The sequence below is a fragment of the Eurosta solidaginis genome, chromosome 3, assembly GCF_040869045.1.
Source record: "Eurosta solidaginis isolate ZX-2024a chromosome 3, ASM4086904v1, whole genome shotgun sequence".
In the NCBI taxonomy this organism is placed as follows: domain Eukaryota; kingdom Metazoa; phylum Arthropoda; class Insecta; order Diptera; family Tephritidae; genus Eurosta; species Eurosta solidaginis.
The window spans coordinates 130,376,296-130,395,140 of NC_090321.1; the positions used below are offsets into that span (position 1 = coordinate 130,376,296).

At 38.4% G+C, this 18,845-nt stretch overlaps 1 protein-coding gene across 10 annotated transcripts in view; it reads right to left on the reverse strand.

Moving 5' to 3' along the window:
- The window catches only part of LOC137244275 (synaptic vesicle 2-related protein), a 2,198,928-nt gene that overhangs the window by 1,883,561 nt on the left and 296,522 nt on the right, over positions 1-18,845 (reverse strand). The window lies entirely within an intron of this gene.

Sequence of the window (18,845 nt, forward strand, 5' to 3'; positions counted from 1 at the left end):
CGCAAGATGTTAATTCTAATTTAATGTAGTTAGTAGTTGTTATGTTCTAAGTAAGTTACGGTTATCTATTTAATAAAGGGGAAAAATATTATTGATAGTAGGAAGGTGTTATTAGTAAGCGGAATTCTTAAAATTAGATTGGTTATCATTAAAATAGCGTTACTGTTTTATTTTAGGATTTTCGCCTTTCTAGCGATGTTAATTTGTTAATGTGTCAGTGGTTTACAAATTATGATTAGCGGGGAAGATTAAAATAAAATTTAAAAATTTTACTTTATACTGTTATTACAAAGGGTTTCAAAAATAAAAAAGGAACAAAAAATTAGGAAAATTAAAAAGGTGAAAAAGTTTTCTTTTTTTTCTTTTTCATTGTTAACAATTTTTTCGTTTTTCTTCTTTTCTTTGGATTAATATTTTAATTTAATTTTTATTTTTATTTGTTTATTTGTTTTTGTTAAACAATTTTTTTGTTTTATTTTTGCTTAGCGGATTAGGCGCATAAGCTTAAGTTTGTTTTTCTTTTTTTTCTCTTTCATATACGGATTAGGCGCAGGGATTTAAATATACATTTGCTTAGCGGATTAGGTGCATAAGCTCAAATTTTTCTTTTTTCTTTTTCATCTACGGGTTAGGCGCAGAGAATTAAATAAATATTTGCTTAGCGGATTAGGCGCATAAGCTCAAATTTGTCTTTTTCACCTACGGATTAGGCGCAGAGAATTAAATAAATATTTGCTTAGCGGTTTAGGCGCATAAGCTCAAATTTTTCTTTTTTTCTTTTTCATCTACGGATTAGGCACAGAGAATTAAATAAATATTTGCTTAGCGGATTAGGCGCATAAGCTCAAATTTTCCTTTTTTCTCCTGGACCACAGGTGTTAACATTTCTCGAACCAGCTATGGGGAGATCGCCAGAATCCCGTTTGGAAGTAGTGTAGCCAGTTGTCAAATTCGATGTCACTACGAGCCTACTAAGGCACGATTTGTCCCACTTACAAGCCCGCTCTTGTTAGATAAACTCCTTCTGGTGCCAGATCTTTTATAATTTCTTTTCATGTTTTTTGTATGTTTGTTTGTTTTATTGTGTGGGGGTAGTTTGTCCCCTTCTTTTTATATTTTTAATGTGTAGTTTATGAATTTTTTTCCCACTAAGTGTGGTGACTGAAACTTTATTGTCTTTTGAAACGATTTCTTTCTTGTATAGAGGTTTTTGCTTCCCCTTTATTTGCTTATCCTTCACGTATATGACGTAATTTTCGTCATAAAGCTCCGGTAGCATTCTTTTTTTATTGTGTCTCTTTATCTGAGCCATTTGCTTTTCCCTCAATAGGGTTTTAATTTGGATATCCATTTTTCTGCTCTGGTCAAGGAGTTCTTGAAAGTTGGAGGCTTGTGAGCGATTAAAAAAAGTTTCTGTTGGTCTTTTGTTCGTTACTGAGTGGACTGAATTATTATAGCGATCTACAGCTATGATAACAAGTTCCTTGGTCCTGAGGGCTTCATTCTCCGCCTTTAGGCATCTAAAAATTTCAAGTAACGTAGAGTGGAATCTCTCGATTTGGCCGTTCACCTCACTGCTCTGAGTTGGGGTGTGGTAAAGCTGAATTCCTAGAGATTCTAACAAGCTTTGTATAACAGGGCTAATCAACCCGCGTTCGTTATCAGTGACTAAAATTCTAGGGGTGGTGAAATAGTGCAGAAGTTTCACTATTTTTTGCCTAAGGTGAAGGGTTCCTTTGTTTCTGATGTGAAAAAGCTTTGCAAATTTAGTAAATTTATCGATGCAACTCAAAAATTTTTCCCCCTGAATTTCGAATATATCTAAGTGAAGGATCTCGCATGGTCGCGATGGGATTGGTGTAGCCTGTAATTCTGGCCTATGGGGGTGGCTGTCGTACTTACTGACTTTATACGTCTCACAAGCCAGTATATATTTCCTAATTTAAATGCTCATATTGGGAAAATAGCAACGCTCAAGAAGTTGTTTCCTATTCTCCGTGGCATTACGGTGAGCCCTCTTGTGCTGCTTTGTTATTGCCTCACACACATTATCTGGATTTCTTAAGTCCTCCACAAGGGTTTGCGCTATTCGTACCTTATAGTTGGTAAAATGGTCTAAATAAACTCTCTGTAATAGGCCTAACTGATCTTCCGGTATTTTGATACCATTGATGACATTTGGGCTCAGTTTTTCTTTCAAAATGCTAATTAGTTCGTTTTCACTAATGTTTTCTATCCCTACGTAGTGGCGTGAGTGTCCAGGGTTCGGTTCTACGTAGATTTGAAGTCTGCCCCCGAACACAATTTGGTTTCTGAAAACATTTAGTGGTACTTCCACGAAGGAGATCAGGTCTGTGTTATCCTGTTTTGCGCTATGGACTGTATCGGAATCTGATCCCATGGTTGTATTCTGACTACCGACCTCGGATGTGGGCGGCATTGAATCCGTCAGTTGGTTTACTTGGGTTTTTAGACGAGAAAGGGCATCAGCGACGACGTTAGATTTTCCGGGTTTGTAGATGAGTTCATAATTGTACTCTTCAATCCGGGCTTTCCATCGCTTCAGCTTAGCATTGTAGTTGCGATTGCTGAAGGAGAAAGTTAGTGGTTGGTGGTCGGTGAATATACGTATTTTCTTGGCACCATACAAGTAATTTCGCAGATTGTCTAACGCCCAAACGATGGCGAACATCTTTTTTTCGTTTGTAGCGTACCCTTCCTCTGTGGTTGTTAAGCTTCTCGATATAAACGTAATTGGATTGTCTTTACCATCATAGTCCTGCGACAATACTGCGCCAATAGTGTAGTCTGAGGCGTCTGTTGTTAAGTTAAAGGTTTTTTCGAAGTTGGGAAGTTTTAAGACTTAAGTGCGTCCCTATTTAGTGATATTGGTATTTTTTTTGGACTGCGTAGCTTTAATTTGTGCGTGTTCGCCCCTTGTGCGTGTTAGTGAGCGGTATAGCAATTTTGGCGTAGTCCCGAAAATTTCCTATAGTAAGAAGTTAAACCTAAAAAACTTTTGAGCTCTTTTAGATTTGAGGGTGGCAACAGATTTCTTATCGAATTTATTTTCTTAGGATCTGGCAGGATTCCTTCGGAGGTTAAAATATAACCCAGAAATTCAATGCTTCTTTTTAAAAACTTAACTTTGAGTCCCGCGTCTAGTAGCCTAAAAAGAATTGTTTCGATATCCTCCAAATGGGTGGCCTCGTCCTTGCTGAAGATAATTATATCGTCGATATATACAAAACAAATGCGACCTATAAATTCTTTGAGGACATCGTCTATCATTCTTTGGAAGATAGAGGGCGCATTCTTTTGCCCGAAAGGAAGTCGCAAGAATTCATATTTTCCATTTATGGTGGAAAATGCCGTTTTAGGGATGTCACACTTTTCTTTGGGATTTGGTGGAATCCTGACGTTAAGTCCAGTGTGGTAAAATATTTGGCTTCGCCAAGGCTGGCAATAGTCCCGTTGATGTCCGGGATGGGATATGTGTCGGGAATCGTTACGGCATTTAACCTTTTAAAATCAATGACCATCCGGTATTTCTTTTCTTCATCCGAGCCGGATTTCTTTGGGACAATCAATTGGTGGGAGTTATAGGGACTCTTTGACGGACGGATTATGTCTTGTGAAACCAGTTCCTGAATTTGTCTTTCGACCTCTCCACGCATATTGACGGGGTCGGGATAGCTTTTGGTGTAAATGGGAGTTTCGGCTACTGTTTTTATCTCAGCCTGGAGGTTGGTTTGGATTTCCGTGGATTGGTCGACTGGACCGAATAAAGTTTCCTACTTTTCTAGTATCCCATATAGCTTGATTTTCGTATGTTCGGTGACATAGTTGTCAAGGGGGATGTCTATATTAGTGGAGTTAACATGTTGCGCAGTATTTCGCTTAAGAGGCAGAAGGATGTCTGGTTTAAGAATGAGGGTATTGAGCTCCCTATATAACACCGCTTTAATTTCTGAGAGAGTATCATTCCCTATTATCCCGTCAAATGATTCTAGACCGGGAAGGACAAAGAATGTAGTCGGCAGATCCCTACCAACAAACTGAGAAACGTTTCCGCAAACTTTCTTGTCGATTTTGCTTCTTCTCCCCGCCGAGATTACATGGAATGGTTTTTCCACTGCGGTAGTTTTCAAAGCTACGCACTCGCTAATGTAGTTTTTGTTTGCGCCGGTGTCAACTAAGAACTCTAATATACCTTAACCCTGAGTGGCGTACTCTAAATATGGTACGCCGGACGAGGCTCCCATTGTTCACTGGAGGCATCTTCTCCCTCCTATTCGTCTACGGCCACCAGATGAAGCAATTTTTGTTTCTTGTTTGTTTCGTTGTTTGAAAATTTTGTTGGAAACTGACTTTTCCTTGGCCCGTCGTACCTAGAGAACCTGGAATTTCCTGTCTGGCGGGTTTGAGAGTATGCACCGTCATCCACTCTTAAAGCCGTGTGGGGGTCACTGTTGTTGCACCGGCTTTGCGCAGATTGGTGGCTATTACTGGTTTGCCCTGACCTAGCGTATGGGGAGTTGAATCCCCTCTGATTTTGATGTCGGTCTGCAAAGCTCCCATTGGAGTGGGTTGCATTATTGTCCCTTGAATGGTTCAGGGCTGGATTCCGCAGTGTGGCAGAGTAGTCTGTGCTGCCGCGAGGAAAATATCGTTGTGATGGAGTTTGGTACGAATCGCCGAACATTCGGCCACTTCTGCTTAATGCCTGTGGGGGCGGTAAATAGCGTTTCGCCGATCCACGTTCATGAACGTAAGGCATGACGAATATGCCTCAGGTAACAATTTTGGCTTCTGCATAAGAAGCAAGGTCGGCAAGTCGCCGTTTAGCCCCCTGATGAAGACATCAAAGGCTCTTCGTCTATGTGCCTCCGCCAATGCCTTCACGGTTTCTGTGTGCATATATTTATCAATCGATATCCCTAACGTCCGCATAATGCAAGGAGAGAATCTCCTTGATTTTCTTCCAATCCGAATCTAAAATATTGTGAGACACCAAGGCGGCATCTGCCGCTCCCCTAATCTTGCATCTTATGTGCCTTAAAATTGCCCTATATATTGGCTTTTGCCGAACGGGCTTATAATCACTTAAGACTTGTTCTACACTATGGATCCAGGAGGTATAGTGATTAATCAAACACTTGAAGTTCTTTCACACAATCTGGTAACTTCGCTATTTCTTTGAGATCCTCCTCCGACTAAGGAGTCACGAGAGGCTCTTCTACTGGTGTTGCCTCGCTATCGAGAGATTGCCGGCGAACCTCTTTTACCCTACTTTCTAGTCTCTCTAGGGTTTGGCTAAGTTCTTGCATGGACTCGTCAGCGTTTGTCGATTCTTCGCTTTTGAGGCCTTCCTCGAATCTCCTCAGCTGAGCAAGGATGGCGTTCACGGCGCCATTCATTTCAGTCAGCGACTTCTTCATTTCGTCGGCGTTCATGATTAGATATGCTGAAAAGATAAGAACTGTAAGAAAATATACGTGTGACCTACACAATCCAATGTCTCGTTTGAGAATTTTTTTGCGTTTAGATTGGAGAATTTTCAATTTTCTCTCTTTCTCTTTCGCTTTTCCCTGTTAGATTGGGGAATTTTCAATTTTCTCTATTTTTCTTGCACTTTTCACTTAACACACGCGACACGAACACTGCACTCCGAAGTTCGGGCGCCAGTTATCTCCCGTTTCGTGGGAGATGTAAAAAAATTAAAGGTGCGGAGGAACTCACTGTCCTCCGATACTTGTGAAATGAAACTAGGAACGATATCAGATTAACGTCACAACTTCTTTATTCGTGCCACTTGCACGCTAATTAACTACTACTCAAAATATACTTGGCAACTTACTTAAATAACTTCTTAGTCTAACTAAAGTGTTTACATTGCAGGTCCCATGCTTTACCCAGAACTGCTAGCACGTGTAGACAGGAATTGCTTAGCGTGCGATTCCCATAACTAACGTAAGGTTACCTGATCAATGGTTGCGCGTGTGCCGCATCAACGACTTTATCTTATTGAACTAAATAAGTCACATGCTTAGCAACGTGATCTTAGGGTGTGCCGTATTATGGTACCTATGCGTGTAACTTATATATATGTATATACTAGCAGACCCGTACTAGTAGACTGCCCTAAATTTGGTCTATCTCCATACATTTTAATAAGCTTTTTCCGTCTAACTCTTATCAGTTTTGCCAGTTTAATGCAACTAAATCGAATATCACAATGAAAATTACTTTAAAGCTCTCAGCAAACCCTTTCATTTGATATCGATATTACACACACATTTTAGGGGTATCCGGGTCCAGGTTTTGCCCATATCTTGAGACCCTAGTCACCCAGCGGTATAAAAATTACTCTGTTTTAAAGCACTCATCAACAGCTTTCATTCGTTATCCATATTCTATAACCACATTCTAGGGGTACCCGCGTCCACGTTTTTGCTTATATCTCGAGACCCTAGTTACCCGCGGGTACCAAAAATACCCCGCATCAAAGTACTCATAAACAGCTTACATTCGATACCCATATTGTACAAACATATACCAAGATTACCCAGGTCCACGTTTTGATCTCAAGACCCTATCCAGAACGGGATAAAAATTAGCCAATGTCTGTCTCCTGGTTCCAGGCTACCCCTCCACCAACTTTCAGCCAAATATGTTCATCCGTTCCTTTCTCTTCAATCACTCTTTATCTATTTAAAAAAGCCCATCAAAATCCGTTGCGTAGTTTTAAACGTTTACGCATTCAAAGGGACATGGGACAGCAAAAGCGGCTTTGTTTTATAATAGTGATACATGCAAAAATACCAAAAAATAAAACTTTTTTGAAGAATTTTAAGGAAATGTTTAATATTTTTAACGAAAGATTATTTTTCAATAGATGTATGCATTCTTAACCATATATGTTGCATAAATATGTATGTACATACCTATGTCAAGCTGATATGATATGAATATACATACATATGTACATCCATACATACCTATAAACCTACGCCCGAAGTTAAATAACACAGCGAATGCTATATATGTACGTATGTATATGTCGCATCAAGCCTCACTCAAAAGCAATTAGCGCGGACAGTTCACAGCGAACAAACACACATACGCATTTTTTGATAAAAATGTTACTTTTGTTTAAACAATTTGGCTGATATAAGAAAGGAATCAAGTATTTTTTTTGATGCAGATCGAAGGTAAATATTTCAAAGTGTTACTGAAAAGTAGAATTTTTGAAATTCATCCATCCGTTTATGAGTTATAGCTGTGTAAACAAAAATTTTATGATTTTTTGCTACATTTGGCAATTTGCCACGCCCCTATAATATATATCTTCAAATTATATTAACTGTACAATCTCACGTAGCTAAGCTTTGAAATGCAAAAACCCGTTTTAAAATCGGAGTATTCTGTGTGAAGTTATGTGCATACATGGCATTTAGCGACTTTATTTTATAAGATTTATAGATATATATATTAGGCCGGGTCGATTTGTGGGGAGGCAAAAAAATCGCCCATTGCTCTGTGAAACTCATATTCTAGGGATCAAAATAAGAAACTTTGCCGAAGGAACCATACCTCTAACACGAATTCTGATGTCCCCCCTTTGGGTCGTAGGGGCGAATTTTGAAAAATCCCACTTTGAAATGCCTGTGTTTTTTTCTTTTTGGAGTTTATTTTTCTCTTTAGAAATTTATTTAGTCAGAACATATGTAAATGAAAAAATGAATTTAACTTAGTAATAGAAAAGAAATTAAAAAAAATTATTAGAAATTAGCGTTTTTACAACCCCCTTTTAAAACCAAGGCATCCCTGTGATGCATTTGCATGTCGTAAACATAGTTGTGTGGGTTTTTTATTCAACCGTTTTAAAAAATGAAGGTATCACTGTGACACAATTGCAGATCGTAAAATTGCTTGTTTTGTTTTTTGTTAAGCCACCACAAGACACAGCAGGTAGAATTGAAATTGCCCCTACTCAAAATTTCGACCCCTAGGTATAGTTCCTTCGGCAAGGTTCTTATTTTGATCCCTAGAATACGATTTTCACAGAGCAATGAGCAATTTTTAAATCGACCCGCCCTAATATATATATATATATATATATATATGTTTTGCAGTTTACAAAAATAATATAACTTTGTGCTGATTCTGCTTCGCTGGCTGTTGTTGCTGCTGCTTGGCTGCTGGGTAAAGATGATTTTGATAATTGCAAAATTTCTTCTTCCAGATCGGATTAGTTCCCCCACAATTTTCAAAAAATGTTTTCCTCTTTTTTTAAGAATTTAAACTATTTTAGTAATTTTTTTTTTAAATTTATAAGTGTGTACGAGTTTTTTTCCCACAACAAAGCATTTATATTTTTTTGTTTGTCACTTGATTTCGACTAATTTTTTCCTTTTTCCAACATTTGTTTGCAATTTTTTTGAATTTGAATTTTTGTATATATGTAATTATATAAGCAGCTTTTAAACTGTTTGATTAATAAATTTCTAACTTTTGTTTTTTTTTTCGGAATTCAACTCAATTATTTTTCAAGCACCTTGACACTTTATGAAGTTTTTTTTTTTGCTTTTTTCGTCCACACACTTTGCACTTTGGTTTAACATTTTTATCTATTTTTTTTAACGAACGAAAAATTCGATTCAGATAATTTGATTATTTTTTTGTTTATAATTTTTAGGGTGGCCCAAGGATGGCCGCAAAGGACCATAAATAAAAGCCGGTCTCTCTTCGCTACACTACACTACTTCCTTTTTAAATGAAAAGAGTGTAAAATGATTGGTCTTATAGTATGAATCAACTCGTTGTAATTAATCACCCTATATCTAAAACATAAGCATAAGTGCATACGAATCACCCGGCATGAGAGGTAGAGGCAGAGAGGCGAACAAACACGAGGTTATTCAGTAAGAGTTTTTTGCAACCGTCGTAGCCCGAACAGCCTAAAGGCTCCATTACTGATACTTAGCATAGACTTGACTTGGCTTGCGAACTGTCACTTACAGTTCTGTTAAATGAACATTGCATGTTACTGATTACTCAAAACTTAACTTGACTTAGAAGTCTGTTGAATTTTGATTTTCTATGTAAGTTCTAAGTGACGTTTACATTTTGAGATGCCATTTGTTTGTTTCCATTTCATTTTGACATTTTGTCGTACAAATTGACATTTATTTAAAAATAAATTTCAACGCTGATTATGACGCCAGATTTTATGCACCAAGTGGAGTATAATCGTGGCTAAGTTTCCAAGTTTACGCCAAGTCAAGTCAAGTCTATGCTAAGTATCAGTAATGGGGGCTTAAATCATCCGCCATGTTCTAAATACTTTCTATTTTTACTATTAATTAACATTCAATTCTTATTAAATACTTTTATAAATTACTATTATTAAACAACATCAATATACAACCACAAACAATGAAAGGAGATTAAATTGTGAAATGAATTAAATCTAAAAGTGTATTGAATTATTAAAACGGTCATTCATCCACGCTTAACGTAAGTATGGACATAAAAATTCCTCTTTTCAGTTCAGAAGCTGGGAAAGTGTATTGAAATGTTGTCCACGGTTTCGCGAACGCAAGTAATATCAGTGTGTCAAATATCTACGTAAAACGCATAATTTGTTCACGATACAATACGATGCTTACAACACTTGTATTCACGGAGCCCTAGCGCTCCAAAAAGCAGCGACGCCAACATTGTGAAATTCGTTCAACCTACAGTTAATTTGAAAAACACATAATCGACAGAAGAAAAGAAGAAAACGTATATATTTAACGTGAGTGAAAGCGAGAAGCAAACATCATAGAACAGGCATTATACGTATATTCAACCCTTATTATTGAAATCTTTCAACTCATCAGCGACACCAAACGGTCAATAGTACATAGATCTACGCAACAACAAACAGTGAACATTTGTTCAAGGCCGATAATGCAGTCAAAACGAAACGTCAACGAAAAGTGAATAGCAACTTCATGAACGGAGATATGAAGTGCAACGAAAATCAAAGAAAATAACACGAACGTAAGCGAAACGAAATAAAAAGACAAAATCAAAACAAAACGAAAGCAACGAGTTTGATCACGAAATCAAAACAAAACGCGAAACGTCATAAAGGGCACGAAGTGAATACATATGTGTTGTTACGAACGCTAAGTAATATTAAACGTAAATACGAGTAAATGAAATAAGAAACAGGAACGATGCCGAACGAAGCGCAAGTGCATCGTTTTATGCATGAATCTGTACGCAAAACGAATGAGCGTATATCTGATTATTGTTTTAGAGTGTATACTTTGGGCAAATGCTTTATGTTAAGTGAATCTCACAAATCACTTACCCAGATTGCGCACTCACGAGGACAGGATTGCTTCGTTATGCACAACTACGTCATAGTTGACTGCTGAGCGAATAAAAAAACAACGAGAAAAAAGGAGCTAAAGGAAAAGGGTCAATTGATACGTCATAAAAAACAGCTGATCTAATATTTACATGCGCAATGCGCAATCTTCTTCTGTGTTTTGTGAGTGAATCTGCTATCATTCAGTACATGCTACATGGATTGAATCACCGTGATTTGCAAATGGCTATAGCAGCGCAAAGATTTGATAGTGCCAAGCAAATGCGCGAAGTGATAGAAGAATGGTTTACTTACCGCGTAAAGTTCACAAATTTTAAGCAAAATTTTGAAAATAAGACTGATGTGAAGAATGTATCGAAGCCACAAAATTGTACTAAAGGAGTGAAGAAAATAGTTTGTTATAATTTTGGTGAAGCAGGCCACATATCAAGTAAATATACGAAAGAGCAAAATCGTCCTAGATGCTCAGATTGTGGTAAAGTTCATAAACGTCAGGAATCGGTTAACTGTGGGTGTAAACAGGTGACACATAGTGCTCGAAAGGCTGATATGTCGCAACGCGAATTCCCACGCCCATATGATGGACACTGGGTGGAATATATTGCCAGTTTATTCCATGGAGGGCATATTTCTGTACAATGTCCGCGGATCAATCGTTAAGAAATTTTACGAAGTCGCGTTCGAGTGAACGTTGAGCGCCAATGAACGTTTTACCATTGTCGCTCATCATTTTTGAGGGACAACTTCGTCTGCCAACGAATCGGGCGAATGCTGCTCGAAAGACTTCGGTCGTAAGGTCCGAGCATAGCTCGAGGTATACTGCCTTTGTGGAAAACAGACGAATACAACCACGTACCCTTTTGTGATAGTTGTCGACTTCAGAACCGATGCTTTTATTTGGAATGGATCTGCCAAGTCTACCCCTGTTGTGGAAAAGGGGGCGTGAGGAATTGCAGCGCTCAGGTGGTAGCGCTGCAATTATTTACATAAGCGTTTTCTGTTTAAAAAGTGTGCACGATTTGCATTATAAAATGGATTTCTTAATAAGAGGCTTTAGTTTTGGTGCGTAGTACTCTTGTCTCACCATTTGGAGCATTAACCGTAATCCTGCATGGAGAAGCAGGCGGTGTAAAAACTCTAGATACAACTGGCATAGCCTTGAACACGGAGGAAGGATTACTGGATACTTCTCGTTATATTGTAATGTAGCATGTTCCAATCTGCCACCGATACGTAGAAGTCCATCTCCATTAAAAAGGGGTTAAGAGCCAGAAGGGAACTCTTTTTATTAATTGGCATTTTGTTTTGTAGGGCGCTCATTTCCGCCCCGAAATGTGTTGTTGCCACCGATTTGGATTTGTTGCAGGCATTGTTCACAAAGCGGGACACGTATGCAATCACACGGAGAGCTCGAGCGTATGAGGAGAAAAGTAGAAGAATATCGTCCCCTTCCTCGAGGGCGTGATATGCGTCGACCTTGCGTTTCTCGGGTGGAGAAGCGCTACCAGCTTTCGGCTTTGGCCATGCCGAAATGTGGCAAGAAAGCCATTGTGGCCCGTGCCACCAAAGTGAGGAGCCTATCAAATCATGCGGCTTGCAACCACCTGTGCCAAGATCAGATGGGTTGTTTTGGCTAGATACATAGCGCGAGGTGCCGATAGGAAGATATTCTCGAATTTGAGAGTTCGGTTAGCCACATAAGTCTTTCAGGCCGATGGAGATTTTTATAGCCAAGCTAGCACAATCTCCGAATCTAACCGCAAGAATGTATTGCATGCTTGTAAGTCGAGCTGTTTTCGAACAGTTGACGCCAATTTGACGAGTAGGACTGCACCACATAGCTCTAAGCGGGGTAGGCTTACAGTTTTTATGGGGGCAATTTTGCCTTTCGGAACCAAAAGAAAATATTTTATTTGGTTGCCCACATGTATGCAGATGTAAATCGCTGTGCAATATGCTTTTTCCGAGGCATCACACAACCCGCGGACTTGGGTGTCTTAACCTGGAACGACATTAACCCATCGAGAGATTTCGGTGTGGCAAATGGCTGGCAGACTTTCTGCGAAATGCTGCAATTTTTTTAATGTTGCGAGCTTGGCGTTTCATTCCAATCGCTGCCATCCAGCCAGATTTCTTGGAGCAGCATCTTGGCTTGGATCATAACTGGCGATAGCCACCCTCCAGTTTTGCAACAGATGATAACATTTGTCGCTTTCTGACCGCATTTTGGGTGTTACCCGGCAGATTGGTGTATGAAAATTGGTCCGTGAGCGCGTTCCATCGAATGCCAAGAGTTTTGGTATTGGAAGTGCTTCGAAATTGAAGGAGTTGGAGTCTAGGAGATCCTCCTTCGGAAACTGTTCTAATATGGACAGATGATTAGCCGTTAATTTCTTTTCTATGAAAGCAGCTGATTTTAGGGCTTTTATCACTTGAACGAGTGATTCAGTGGCGTTATCGATGGTGTGACTTTCTGATAGGATGTCGTCGACATACGTCTGCGTCTTGAAAATTGTTGCAGCCAAGGAGAGTGTCGCTTTCGTGTCATCGGACAGCTGATGCAACGTACGAATAGCGAGATATGGTGCACAATTGACGCCGAATGTAACCGTTTTTAGATTGAAATCGCTAACAATTGAGTTGGTCGATTTGCGAAATAAGATTCGCTGAAAATCTTTATCGTCCTCGTGTATAGGGATCTGACGGTATACTTTTTCAATATCTGCATTGAGCATATACTTATGCATGCGCCACTGTAGGATTAGTAGCATGAGATCTGGTTGGAGAGTTGGACCAGTGTATAAAACGTCATTCAGAAATTTTCCTTACCCAGAATTTTAGAGGCGTTGAAACCCACACGAACTTTGGTGGTGACCTTATCTGGTTTGACTACCGCATGATGTGGCAAGTAGAATGAGAAGACCTTGCCATTCGAAGTTATTTCGCATGGCTCGGTAGATTCCATGTGATCAAGGTCGAGATATTCTTGAAATACATTGTTGTACATTGTACCTAACTCCCCCTTTTTTCTGAAGCGTTCGCTCCATACAGAAAAACTGCTGCGGTGCAGCCGGGCGGGATTTGCCGAGAGAGAGTTTTTCAGGAAACTCTTCCTTGAATGGAAGTCGCGCAATGTATCGACCGTTTGGTGCACGTGTCATGGTTGTTGCATATATCTGCTCACACGCTTGACCCTCGAGAGATATCTGTGGAGGTTGTGGAATTTCCTTCTCTTCCCAAAATTTTCTCAATTGAGAACTGAGTGTCTCGTTTAATACTTGGCATTTTGTGGAGAATGCTACAACATTTTCAGTTATTGGACCACTGGGAATCCAACCAAAAATGGTTTGTTGCACAAGTATGCTACCGCACAACTTTTTTATACTTTCCAACAGAGTTTGTGGAAGTAGCTGCCAATGACCATTTTAGTCTGATCTGGTATGTGGTAACTGGGATCAGCGAGCTCAAGGAGTTTGAACTGCTCCCAGATTTTGCGACTAATGGTGGATGTTGGCAGATTCTTCGTAAGTTGCGGAAACACAATAGCATGAGCCTTTATCCTTTTCATGGCCTTGGGTGCAACTAGTGTCAAAGGACAAAGCTTGGAGGACTTTTGTACGACTTTTTCCCCCATGCCCGAGATTTCGAACTTTGAATGTTCGAATGGAAGTTTCAACCGTTGTTGAACTTTCGAGGAAAAGAAAGTTCTTCCGAGCCCTGATCGTTAAGGGCCCTCAGTGGAAATAATTCCCTCTCGTGTTCGACTGCGACCTGTAGTGTATACACACGATCAATGTGCTAGAGTAGCAATGTCACATATATATGTACATAAATATGTACACACAACCAATGAACATGAGTACTGACCTCCTGCAATGCCATTGCTTGCTTCGGAATGCAGTTAGACAATGAACATTTATAAATGTAAATATTTCTGCTTACCTAACGGAAATCTGATTGGTTGCCCTTCAAAGCATTTCACAGCGTTTGAAGTCATGGGAAAACGAAATAAATAAGGCGGAGTTAGAAACTAAATTTGTACCACCAAAAATTGTATAAATAGATTAAGATTTTGAATAAAGAAAGAAGATCGAATATGAACATCAAACAAAACGACCATAAAGTCACCACATGGCGATCCTGCGATCGTAAACGATCCTGAGGACCAAGCGAAAAAAACCTTAACATTTTAAAATTAGAAGAAAATTCTTTCTGAAATGACAAACGAACTAAAAAAGAGAGTTTGACAGGATATTCGAAAAATATGCCAAAGCGTTAGCTAACGAAGAATATATCCCTGAAGGGCCAGATAAACGCCCCTAAATACACACCGATCCCCATATCAGCCGGACCTAAAAGAATCACCATAGAACAATAAAAAGCGAGGCAAAAGAAGCCGCAACAAACACCAGTAAAAACCGGAATCAAAAAGAAGAAGAGGGCAAGGCGAAATTAAAGCTATTCTACTCAATAAACTTAACCTAGAAATTAGTACTGAGAAAAGAAAAGATATTATTAAACAAATAAAGAGTTTAAAATTTATATAAAAAAAATATTTTTAACAAATTAAACAAATTATGGGTTCAGAAAAATCCAAAATAGGAGACCCAAAGGCTAATGTAATAAATGAGGTAACCCTCGACAATAAGAAAGACAAAAATAATGATTGTATAGAAATTTTGCTTTGTATAATAACTGGAATCCTTAATGTAGACTTTATAATAAAACTTCATTCCATCTATAGGAACCAGTTAAAAAAAGAGAATACAATGTAATATGAAAAATGACCAAATTTAAAAAAATGTCTATTTGCCAAAGCTAGAAAAGAAAATAAAATTATCTGAAGAAAAATTTAATAAATCATATAAATGCCTAAACAAGTCACTTAGAGTAAGAGAAGATACATTTTTAAAACATATAGCCGTTCTATATACGGAATTAGAAACTATAAGAGTATTACCAATGCATACTTTGAAAAGCTTACGAAAGAACATAAGAAAATCCTTTTAGAGTTATTCTGGAAAAAAAGAGACAAACTTCTGAAAATTTTGTCCAAATACGAATACGTAGTTGAAATTTCTCACGATATTGACAAAAACATTGAGTCTCCTATAGAAATTTTTGAAAAAGACAATTCTCAAATCATAACAACAATGTCGGAATTTAAGTTTAGCCTCAAAAAGCTATTCCGAGCTTTTCAGGAAATTACAAAGAGCTGGAAGCCTTTTTAAAGATAACAGAATTCATTTATAACGATTTAGCCGAAGCAAGCAAACCAGCACGTATCGACTTTGTAATTTATGTAAAACTGAGTCAAACTGTAAAGACAAATGTGACTGCAGTTCAAACCCCAACAACATTTGAAGAACTCAAAACCACCTTACAAAGGAAGTATAAAAGCACAGCTACAATACTACATATCCACATATACAGAACCAGTTAGCCAATCTCAGTCAAAGAAATTTAAGTATATCGAACTATAAAAATAAAATTTTACAATTAGTGTCTGAATTAAATGCTTTGCAAATAGCGCAGTTAAGTGCGAGTGCATCGAACGAACAAAAATCTTTGATTACAAACTTAAATGAGCAATATAACCTAACGGTATTCAAGAACTGACTTAATGAACAGTCAAAACAAACGGTTTTAGCCGCACTACCGAAAACATTTGATAGCGCTGTTGACCTAGCCTTAGACATAGACCAAGGAACCCAAAACATCAGCAGAAATGTATTGTTCTTCAGAAATGATCGACAGAGCTACTCTAGGAGGTAGAACAATTACAACCAACACACTTATCGGCAGAATAACAACAACAGCAGAAATAGTTTTCAGCCTAGCTACAACAACAATAATAACAGACAACAAAATGGTTCAAGGAACATACCCAACCATTAATATGTATTCAAATAATCCCAGACCTAATATTCAAAACAATAACCAGGGATATTCCTTTAACCAAAGACGAAGTAATTACCCCAACCAAAACCGTAGTAACCCAACTGGAACCCAGCAGTTCAGGAGCAATGAGAGGAATAGTCGCCGAGTCAACTATGTCCAATTTCAGAGAAACCAAGGCGACCCGGAGGACCACGAGGGCACTCTTCCGGGGGACAGGGAAATATAAACAGCCCTAGGCCCAATTGTATTTACGTTATTACAGAAAATTTAACTAACTACGTAACAATAAATAACTTAGAACTGAATAGGCCAATGACATTCCTCATAGATACAGGAGCGGCCATTTTATTTATTTATTTATTTATTATTTAAAGTCGACGACAAACTATGGTCGACTGCATAATATAAAAGATATATAAATATACAACTCAAAAGATAAAATTTAAGATATATCGAGCTTTCAACAATGTTATATTACAAACAAAGAAATATTAATGAACATTACTATTTAATTTCAGAATATAATAATAATAAGAAATATGAGCAGAAATAAGATCTTATGCCGAAATCTTATACTGGCGGAATGCATCAGATTCCGCTCAGCATGACTTCGGAATGCAGTGGATTCCAATCTCCCTGTTGGAATGCAACAAGATTCCAATCAGCATGTCATGGGAATCCGGCAGTGCTAAGAGTAGTGTAATGAGGATACGCCATCACAAGGCATAAAAAAGTAACATGACCTGTGTTGTTGGAATGCACCGGATTCCAATCAGCTCGATGCCTGACCCATAAGATTATACTGCCGGAATGCATACGATTCCGGTCAGTGACTCTTGAAAAAGCATGTTTTTTACGTTGTTGGAATGCACCAGATTCCAATCAACACAGTACTGTCTTGTTCCTTCTTAATGAGACATGTTGATAAATGTTCCTCCATCCTTAAGCGAGATAGTTCCTGTTTTTTATCGAAGGAATAAAACGCCGGCAAATTAAATTAGCTTGTATCTCTTAAATTAGATAGGCAAGTATTGCATTACGTATAGTGGCAAAAGTACATTCAAGACTGATGCAGCTATACAAGTCATTGTAGTGCGCGCACCAGATAAGAAGAGGATTATTTTTAGCAAAGTTTCGTCGACAAAGGGGTAAATAGAAAGGAACGTAGTGTCTGGATACTCTAGGGGGAACCGCAAAAAACAAGCGGCTGAGGAGGTCCGCGGAATCAATTTCTCCAATAATGAGCTTATGGATGAACAATACCCCCAGTAATATTCTCCGCTTTTCCAGAGTGGGTAAGTTAATAAGAAGAAGTCTACTTCTGTATGGAGGAAGGTGGAGACTTGAGTCCCAATTAAGGCCGCGCAATGCAAATATCAAAAATTGCTTTTGAACTGACTCAAGACGCTTTATATGCTTTTGAGAAACAGGGGACCAAACGCATGATCAATACTCGAGTATTGGACGAACCAGCGATGTGTAAAGAACCTTAGTGAGGTACGGATCATCGAACTCTTTAGCCCATCTTTTAACAAATCCAAGTAAACCCAACGCTTTGTTGGCTATAGATGAAATATGCATGTTAAAATTCAATTTCGGATCAAAAAGGACACCTAGATCATTTGCAATAGATATACGCTCCAAAGGCGTACCATCTATTACATAAGATTTCAATGCTGGCTTCACTCGGTGAAATGTCATATGCTTACATTTAGAGCAATTTAAAGCTAATAAATTTGTTGTGCACCAACATTGGAACGAGTCCAAGTCGGCCTGAAGAAGATCCAAGGAACTCAAATCGGTAGGACAGTAAGTGTAGCAAAGTTTTACATCATCCGCATACATTATAGTATGGGAATATAATATTGTCTGTGGCAAGTCGTTAATGAAAAGGGCAAAGAGCAAAGGGCCTAGATGACTTCCCTGGGGTACGCCAGAGGAAACTCCGAACGATTCCGACAGATTGCACTTGAACAGGACTTTTTGGGTCCGGTTAGAAAGATAGCTTTTCAGCCACATTAATAGGTGAAACGGAAAGCCCAGTAAATCAAGCTTATGAATAAGCAACTCGTGGTTGACGGTATCAAATGCTTTGCTGAAGTCCGTGTAGATGACATCCGTTTGCTTGTTCGCTAAAAATCCTTCCATAACTATAGAGGTGAATACAAGCAAATTTGTAGTGGTTGACCTTTGACGAATAAAACCGTGTTGGCATGGAGATAAAAGACTAGAACAATGATATTGCAGTTGATTGGTGACAATCTGTTCAAAGACTTTAGGAATGACTGAAAGTTTAGCAATACCCCTGTAGTTTTCAACTTTTGACCTACTACCTTTTTTATGCAGGGGTATAATAAAAGACTGTTTCCAAATTTCAATTTGCAAAAATCCATTTAATAACGAATATGACTTTGACAGCAGCTCCAAATGCAAACTAAATTTTCACCATTAAAATAAATGTCAACAATACAGAATATATTTTACCAATCAATACAAAATTACCATCACAAAAAACAGTACGGATACCACCAAGGACAGACAATTAAACTAAACA